At 35.2% G+C, this 8,940-nt stretch overlaps 1 non-coding gene across 1 annotated transcript; it reads right to left on the bottom strand.

The window, feature by feature from the left end:
* Positions 1-603: 603 nt before the first annotated feature.
* Positions 604-675, bottom strand: TRNAC-GCA (transfer RNA cysteine (anticodon GCA)). Its single transcript has one exon. It is a non-coding gene; the product is annotated as a tRNA-Cys (tRNA).
* Between the last annotated feature and the right edge of the window lie 8,265 nt (positions 676-8,940).

Genomic DNA, 8,940 nt, shown 5'->3' with positions numbered 1-8,940 from the left:
AAGTTCACACAGAGCAGACCAGAATAAGAAGATTATCAGTCAGAGAAGGACATTACATAGTGATAAATATATCAATTCTCCAAGGAGATTCTAGGGCAGCATCACCCTACTATTAAAGCCAATAAAGAAATTACAAGAAAAGAAACTACAGATCAGTATCTCTTTGGAATAACAGATGAAAAAATCAGCAGAATATTATTAAATTAAAACCAACAATATATGAGAAGAACTCCACATCACAAGCATGTTTATCATATGCATGGCAAAGCTGGTTTCACAATAGAATCACCCAGTGTTATCCAGCACATCAACAGGCTAAAGAGAACTCTAACTATATTACTTAAGACAGTAACCACTTGACAAAACCCAACAGCTTTCATGATAAAAAACCTTCTGCCAATTACGGATGTAAAAGAACTTCCTCAACTTGATAGTGAACATCTACCAGAAAAACTCTATAAGTGAAATGAAGTGAAGTGAAGTCACTCAGTCCTATCTGACTCTTTGCGACCCCATGAACTATAGCCTACCAGGCTCTTCCATCCATGGAATTTTCCAGGCAAGATTACTGGAGTAGGTTGCCATTTCCTTCTCCAGGGGATCTTCCCGACCCAGGGATTGAACCTGGGTCTCCTGCATTGCAGGCAGATGCTTTACCATCTGAGCCACCAGGGAAGCCCTATAGCTAACATCATACTCAGTGATGAGAAACTGGATGCTTTCCTCTGAGATTAGGAACAAGATAAGAATATCTGCTCTCATTTTTATGTTGACAATATACTGAAATTCTAGTGCAATTAAAGAAATTAAGCATACAGTTTGGAAATGGAGAAATGAAACTGCATTTATTTGCAAAAGACATGCTTGAATACATAGGGCTTGAAAATCCCAAAAGATCTATCATTTAACCTTATTTGTCTCCATAGAAGTTCTACCTCTGAATAAAGTCTTCATGGGATTTGGTGCTTTAACATGCATTTTGGAAGACATAAACATTCAGTTTGTAACAATCAATAATGAAAAATTGAGATCTGAAATTTTAGAATACTACTTATAACAGAAACGAAATAACGAAACAGTCAGATACAAATCTAACAAAATATGTTCAGAATACACCGGTAGAAAACTATACAATACTGGTGAAAGAAATCAAACATTCTCTAAATGGTAAATGGGGAGATAATCTATACTTATTTATTGGAAGATTTACTTTTGTTAGAGGTCAGTGGGTCACAGGATGGAATGCAGGATGTGGCAGAATATTTAACTGTATTACAATGTGAGACACAGCCTCAGTGAAGAACATAAGGGGAAAGAAGCTTCCCTAAATAACTATGGAAATGAGTGGAGCCTACAATATTAAAAGCAAAAAGAACAGTATATAAGCAGTGTATTCTCGCTGAGTTGTTTCTCTTGGAGGTAAGGGTTGACAATTCTGAAACCACTATAGATGCATAGTGGAACTGAACAATTAAGTAAACAAATGGCAGATGTTTGGAGTCAGATTTTATACCATTGGAGTAGAAGGTTCTACCAAGAGAAAGACAGAATTACCCACATGATGATGGATTATAATCCTAGACATCAGTATGAACTCATGATTAATTTACAGATGGACATACATATAAATATTCATTGTTGTTCAGTTGCTCAGTCGTGTCTGACTTTGCGACCCCATGGACTCTATGGGATTCTCCAGGCTAGAGTACTGGAGCAGGTAGCCATTCCCTTCTCCAGCACATCTTTCCAACCCAGGGATCAAATCCAGGTCTCCTGTAATTGCAGGCGTATTCTTTACCAGCTACGCCACAAGTCAAGCCCAAGTGTTGATATATACAGTTGAATATAAAATAAAAGTGGAATTTGGGGGCTTCTCATGTGGTCTAGTGGTTAGAGATCCATCTGCCAATGAGAGGGAGATGGGTTCAATCCGTGATCTAGAAAGATCCTACATGTCACAGAACAACTAAATCCACACATCACGACTACTGAGCCCACACACTGCAACTACGGGAAGCCCATGCACCTAGAACCCATGCTCTGCAGAAAGAAGCCACTGCAATGAAAAGCCTGTGCCATGCAAAGAAGACTAACCCCCGACTTTTCACAAATAGAGAAAGCCCACACAGCAATGGAGACCGGGAGCAGCCAAAAATAACATAAATAAATCTTTTTAAAAGTTCTGAAAAGCATTTTAAAAAAGAACCTGTTTAAACTTTAAAAATTGTACTTTTCTACTGATATATAGATTACACAATAATAATTTATAAGTAAATAATAAAACTATAATGGTTTATTAACAGAAGTTATTGAATTGTCTGGAAAATAATGTATAAAGATAGAAAGCTTAAGTATGGCCATAAAATTCAAAGAATCCATTAGCATAATTTTAAACACCAAATAAATCTTTTGAAAGATTGGATTTCTTCCAAATACCACTTATAAAGCAAGCACAGATATAAATACATAGACAGATTCATTGATAAACAGATGATGATAGTGAATGATCGATAAGTATCTTTTCTGAAGCAGCTGTGTAGTAAAGTAGATACGAGTTCTATATCAAAGAAAAGTAGGTAATATTTTTAACGTGCCTCTTTTCCCACCCCAAACCTGCCGACTATCCTCCTAGTGATGGTTCTTAGAATTTGAGAATAACAATGAAATAAGGCAAAAATTATTTAATTGACAGAATCTTGGGATAGAAACATTACCCACTAAAAGGCATAAGAATTCTGACCCAAAATCTTCTTTGGAATATAGTAGGAGAACAAGGGAAGGAGAATTTCAGGTTATATTTAAGCATGAGATTATTGGTTAATGAATACAGTGATCAAGTTATTTTTAAATTGGCTAAACTGTTTTCAGTTATTGCTCAGAAACAAATGTTTGAGATTTAAATTAAAAAGGTTGTTTCCGGATAATAAATATATTATTTTTCTGTCAATCCTGAGGATTCAGCTACATGAAAATGATAAATCACAGGTTTACATTTATTCAGGTAATATAGTAGAAATAAAAGTTAAACTAAATAAAAGTTTAAAGTTTAACTAAATAATTAAAATATTTTTTTCTCTTAATATGAGTGAATACATATATGCCAGAAAATTGACAAATACCATACTTAGATCTATTTTTTAAAAGTATGGCTGTGAGGTTTGTTGTTTTTTTTTTTTTTTTTTTTTAAAATATCATTCTGGTCATTCTCTCCAGATGTTTTCCCTTGTTCTCTACACAGTAAACTGTATTTCCTCTTAAGAAAGGCCAGACACAGGAGTGTGGTTCTGAACCATAATCCTTACACTAATATTTTATTTTCCTATTTGTTCTGTTTTGTTTTATGCAGGTTTGAAATTATAGCAGATCACTTGTAATGCTCTTATTAATTATCTACCTTGTATATTTTCAAAGCACCATGCTTGAAATTAATGTATTAATCTTATGTCTTTTTCCCAAATTTAAAGCCACATAGACAAAAGTACATTAAGAACATCTTGAATAGCTTTATTCCATAAATAAAGATAGGATAGACATTTGACACCTTCTTCCAATCTTTCTCAGAGGAGGAACACTAACTTTCAACAGTCTGTAATTTGTTTTCAATAGGTGATTTAATATCATAAATATCTATATTTTGATTTTCTTTTCTATCAGAATTTGTTTCCTGTCCTTCCTTTTACATAAAGTGTTCATTCATTGTACGAGTTTCCATTTCTGAGAAGAATTTAACATTTTGTCAAAGCATTTCTGGGACTCAGGCTAGTGAATTACATGAAGTGAAAGTCATTAAAAAAAATACAGTTTTTCATGTTTTCTTTTCCTATAAACATAAGAGTTTAGACTGCCATTTGTAACAGTGGGCTTTTACTTTACATTTGAGGAAAAAATAAATGCAATAGGCAATGGAGTGAAGGGTATATTTAAGAAATATGAAGTTTTAATAGTTATTTTTAAAACTGCATTGAAATTTCCAATTACATTTTCATAATATACCTTTATGTCTTTATGGAAACTCTCTTTCACTTTGCTATGTCCTTCTTATTGATATGTGCTCAGAAAAAAAAAAAAAAAAGCCTGACAAGTGTACATGAAACTAGGCTATATAACAAGACAGAAAATACAGAAACTCACCAGAAAATGGTAAAGAAAGAAAAACACAGTATAAGACATCAAAGCTAACTCTAAACTCAGTCCCAGAAAACCTGACAAACCTTCATGTGTCAAGTTTCTGTCTTAAGAGCTTACTGTAATAAAAAATGAAGCTAGAATTTTAGTCCCACTAAACTTACATATATGTATTTGAAACAAAAATTATTCTGTCAAACTTTGTCACCAAGGGGAAAGAAAACAATTCAGAAAGAAAACGAAATTAATTCAATGTCTGGATATGAAAAGCTAGGTGTGTGCTATTGAAAAAATAGGTAATGTTTGTACTATTGCAAAATAATGAAATTTTTTATAATTAATATCTTTATAATAACATTTTATATTTTTAAATCATCAGTCAGTTCAATTACTCAGTCTTGTCTGACTCTTTGCAACCCCATGGACTGCAGCACACCAGGCCTAACTGTCCATCACCAACTCCCCGTGTTTACTCAAACTCATGTCCATTGAGTCAGTGATGCAATCCAACCATCTCATCCTCTGTCATTCCCTTCTCCTCCCACCCTCAATGTTTCCCAGCATCAGGGTCTTTTCTAATGAGTCAGTTCTTCACATCAGGTAGCCAAAGTACTGGAGTTTCAGCTTCAGTCCTTCCAATGAACACTCAGGACTGGTTTCTCTTAGGATGGACTGGTTGGATCTCCTTAACGTCTAAGAGACTCTCAATAGTTTTCTCCAACACCACAGTTCAAAAGCACCAATTTTTTGATGCTCAGCTTTATAGTCCAACTCTCACATTCACACGTGACTACTGGAAAAACCATAGCTTTGACTAGATGGATTTTTGTTGGCAAAGTAATGTCTTTCCTTTTTAATATGCCATCTAGGTTGGTCATAACCTTTCTTCCAAGGAGCAGGTGATTTTAATTTCATGGCTGCAATCACCATCTGCAGTGATTTTGGAGCCCCAAAAAATAAAGTCTCCCACTATTTCCCTATCTGTTTGCCATGAAGTGATGGGACCAGATGCCATGCTTAGTTTTCTGAATGATGAGATTTAAGCTACCTTTTCACTATCCTCTTTCACTTTCATCAATAGGCTATCTAGGTCTTCTTCACTCTGTGCCATAAGTGTGGTGTCATCTGCATATCTGAAGTCATTGATATTTCTTCAGGCAATCTTGATTCTAGCTTGGCTTCATTTAGCTCAGCATTTCTCATGATGTACTCTGCATATAAGTTAAATAAGCAGGGTGACAATATACAACCTTGACATAATTCTTTCCCTATTTGGAACCAGTCTATTGTTCCATCTCCAGTTCTAACTGTTGCTTCTTGACCTGCATACAGATTTTTTAAATCAATACTTTAAATAAATATGACTGCAACCAAATTTAAATAAGATTTTCAGCATCTTTGATGTTATTTGTGTGATAGAAAGAAAAATAAGTAGTGTCCAAATAGCTGGTTTGAGCAAGTTTTAAATGCTGCTACAGTATCCAAGTTGGCTTAAAGCTCAACATTCAGAAAACTAAGATCATGGCATCTGGTCCCATCACTTCATGGGAAATAGATGGGGAAACAGTGGAAACAGTGTCAGACTTTATTTTGGCGGGCTCCAAAATCACTGCAGATGGTGACTGCAGCCATGAAATTAAAAGATACTTACTCCTTAGAAGGAAAGTTATGACCCACCTAGATAGCATATTAAAAAACAGAGACATTACTTTGCCAACAAAGGTTCATCTAGTCAAAGCTATGGTTTTTCCAGTGGTCATGTATGGATGTGAGAGTTGGACTGTGAAGAAAGCTGAGCACCAAAGAATTGATGTTTTGAACTGTGGTGTTGGAGAAGTCTCTTGAGAGTCCCTTGGACTTCAAGAATATCCAACCAGTCCATCCTAAAGGAGATCAGTCCTGTGTGTTCACTGGAAGGGCTGATGCTGAAGCTGAAACTCCAATGCTTTGGTCACCTCATGTGAAGAGTTGACTCATTAGAAAAGACCCTGATGCTGGGAGGGATTAGGGTGAGGAGGAGAAGGGAATGACAGAGGATGAGATGGCTGGATGGCATCACCAACTCAATGGACATGAGTTTGAGTAAACACTAGGATTTGGTAATGGACAGGGATGCCTGGCATGCTGTGATTCATGGGGTTGCAAAGAGTCAGACACAACTGAGCAACTGAACTGAACTGACAATATCCAACTCAAGCTAAATGTATGAATAGTTTGATTTCAGTGAGAATATGTTCACAGAAAAAAAATCCAAAATTCCTAGATTAGATAACTAGTTTTTTTGTTATTCACCAAAACAGGTAATGGGAGTGACAGAGGTTTAGTCTTTGGTAGAGATAGAAAGATAATGAGTGATTTTGATAATATTTTAGTGATTTAGAAACAACAAGATAGAAACATTCAGAGGCATTTCATGAAAGTTGTCTGGAATAGAGAGGAGACTAGTATATCCATGGATGAGAATGAGTAGGCCAAACTGAATAGAGACTAAAAAGCAAAATGCTTAAAAAGCAACATTTGAGAGTGATAATGGAAATAGTGCTAGTAATATATAAAGAACCAATAAACTATAACCAGAAATAGAAAGAAAATATGCTTTGAGAGGCCAGAGAAGGATCATTTTAACACCTTTTAATAATCTTAAATGCTAGAAGAGGCAATTAAGACTGGATACCATTAACAACTGAAAAAATGACCAACCAATCTTGTTTTCAGGTGACTTCACCGAGAGTGACTTCACAGAAAATTGGAAGCACAAAATACATTCACAAGGCCTAATGAAAAGACGGGGACATAAGAGCAAGGAATAAAAGCAGACTTTTTTAAAAAATAAGTTTTGGGCCATGTTATGTGGCAAGGCATGTGGGATTTTATTTCCCAGACCATGGACTTAATCTCACACCCTGCAGTGGAAGTATAGAGAAAAGCAGACACTACGAACACTGATTATGAAGGAAAGAAGAGTGATAGCTGAATCCATAGACAGGATTTTTTTTAATGAATTTTTCCCTTGTATTCTCTTCCTCACTCTAATCCATTTAATCAGGATTAAGTAATAATAAAGCAGAAAGTAGAAGATATAGAGGACTGGAAATTATGCCATTAACAATAATTCTCACTGAGTAATATGCTTCTTTGAGCCCACTTCCTCCCAATACTAATATATATAACTCTGTAATGTCAAAAGGAAAGAAAGCCATAAACCAATGTTTCTTAATGTGTAGATACCAAATCACCAGCCTCAAAATCATTTGTGCACTTGTTACAAATATATATTCCCAGGTCTCCATTAAAGGCATATATATAAAATCATATTTTTAAAAGGAAGACAAAACAATACTTATGATCAGCAAGTGAAGGAAATAGATGTAATGGAATAGGAGTTTTAGACAGTGGGGATAAGGAATATTTATTTGAACCAGCAAGAGAGAAGTTGCAGAGTCCCTGAGTCTTAATCTCAGTTAATTCTCATAATAGTGATTGGGACAGAAGAGGTGGTAGGAGGCACCTTTCAAAGTCCATTTTCACTCTATCACCTTTGATGATACAACATACATGCAAAACAAACATTGCTTAAATTGCAAATGATTATTATGTCATGATTTCAGATGAGATTTTAAAATGTCCCATTTTGCTGTTATTTTTCTATTTCATATTTCCCTCTCATTTCATGGTTGTGATTAACTACTTCAAAAATCAAAGTTTTACTTTCTGATCTTACTTTAAAAATGTCAAAACATAACATTGTTCCACGACAGCAATACTGATTCTCTGGTGTAAATCTGCTATGGAAACATCAGAAGTGTTCAAGTGAGTAAATGTCTGTCAAATTTTGTTACTATTCTTACTGTTCCTGAAATCATTGCCTGTTAAGACAGGGACAGTGGGCATATCTTATCCCAAATGCTCATTTTAAATTTCTACTTTCAATCAGACTGAAGTAACAAAAAACAGATTTATCATCTACCTACCTGAAAATATTAATAATCAGATAAAAAATATGAAACAATGTTTTTATAAAATGTTGAAAATCAGACAACGATTGATGATCCCCAAGATATGAGAAATAAAATGACCTCTAGTATTTCTCAACTGAACAGAACTACAGTTTTCTATAACGAGAGAACTATAAACACACTAGAAAAGATTCTGACAGAATGTGGTCCACTGGAGAAGGGAATGGCAAACCACTTCAGTATTCTTGTCTTGAGGACACCATGAACAGTATGAAAAGGCAAAAAGATAGGACACTGAAAGATGAACTCCCCAGGTTGGTAGGTGCCCGATATACTACTGGAGATCAGTGGAGAAATAATTCCAGAAAGAATGAAGAGATGGAGCCAAAGCAAAAACAATACCCAGCTGGGGATGTGACGTGATAGAAGTAAAGTCCAATGCTGTAAAGAGCAATATTGTATAGGAACTTGGAATGTTACATCCATGAATCAAGATAAATTGGAAGTGGTCAAACAGGAGATGGCAAAAGTGAATGTTGACATTTTAGGAATCAGTGAGCTAAAATGGATTGGAATGGGTGAATTTAACTCAGTTGACCATTATATCTATTACTGTGGGCAAGAATTCCATAGAAGAAATGGAGCAGCCATCATAGTCAACAAGAGAGTCCAAAATGCAGTACTTGGATGCAGTCTCAAAAATGACAGAATGACCTCTGTTCTTTTCCAAGGCAAACCATTCAATATCATGGTATTCCAAGTCTATCTCCCAACCAGTAATGCTGAAAGCTGAAGTTGAGTGGCTCTATGAAGAACTACAAGCACCTCCAGAACTAATAACCCAAAAAGATGTCATTCT

This window comes from Capricornis sumatraensis, chromosome 6, assembly GCF_032405125.1.
Source record: "Capricornis sumatraensis isolate serow.1 chromosome 6, serow.2, whole genome shotgun sequence".
In the NCBI taxonomy this organism is placed as follows: domain Eukaryota; kingdom Metazoa; phylum Chordata; class Mammalia; order Artiodactyla; family Bovidae; genus Capricornis; species Capricornis sumatraensis.
Note: the sequence above shows the minus strand (reverse complement) of the source record. Positions and strands in the feature narration are given on the sequence as shown.